Source organism: Arachis duranensis, chromosome 10 (assembly GCF_000817695.3).
Source record: "Arachis duranensis cultivar V14167 chromosome 10, aradu.V14167.gnm2.J7QH, whole genome shotgun sequence".
NCBI lineage: Eukaryota > Viridiplantae > Streptophyta > Magnoliopsida > Fabales > Fabaceae > Arachis > Arachis duranensis.
This window is the reverse complement of record NC_029781.3, coordinates 32,067,651-32,068,463: the sequence shown is the minus strand read 5'-3', so window position 1 is coordinate 32,068,463 and position 813 is coordinate 32,067,651.

Here is an 813-nt window from a genome sequence, read left to right as displayed (position 1 = left end):
CCTTACTGGCGTTTAAACGCCAGTGGGTGCGTCCTCCAGGGTGTGCTGTTTTTCTTCCTGTTTTTCATTCTGTTTTTGCTTTTTTCATGGATTTTGTGACTTCTCATGATCATCAACCTACAAAAGACATAAAATAACAAAAGAAAATAATTAATTATAAAACATTGGGTTGCCTCCCAACAAGCGCTTCTTTAATGTCATTAGCTTGACAGAGGACTCTCATGGAGCCTCACAGATTCTCAGAGCCATGTTGGAACCTCCTAACACCAAACTTAGAGTTTGAATGTGGGGGTTCAACACCAAACTTAGAGTTTGGTTGTGGCCTCCCAACACCAAACTTAGAGTTTGACTGTGGGGGCTCTGTTTGGTTCTGTTTTGAGGGAAGCTCTTCATGCTTCCTCTCCATGATGACAGAGGGATATCCTTGAGCCTTAAACACCAAGGACTCTTCATTCACTTGAATGATCAACTCTCCTCTATCAACATCAATTACAGCCTTTGCTGTGGCTAGGAAGGGTCTGCCAAGGATGATGGATTCATCCATGCACTTCCCAGTCTCTAGGACTATAAAATCAGTAGGGATGTAATGGTCTTCAACTTTAACCAGAACATCCTCTACAAGTCCATAAGCCTGTTTTCTTGAGTTGTCTGCCATCTCTAGTGAGATCTTTGCAGCTTGCACCTCAAAGATCCCTAACTTCTCCATTACAGAGAGAGGCATGAGGTTTACACTTGACCCTAAGTCACACAAGGCCTTCTTGAAGACATAAAATAACAAAAGAGAATAGATAAAATATAACATTGGGTTGCCTC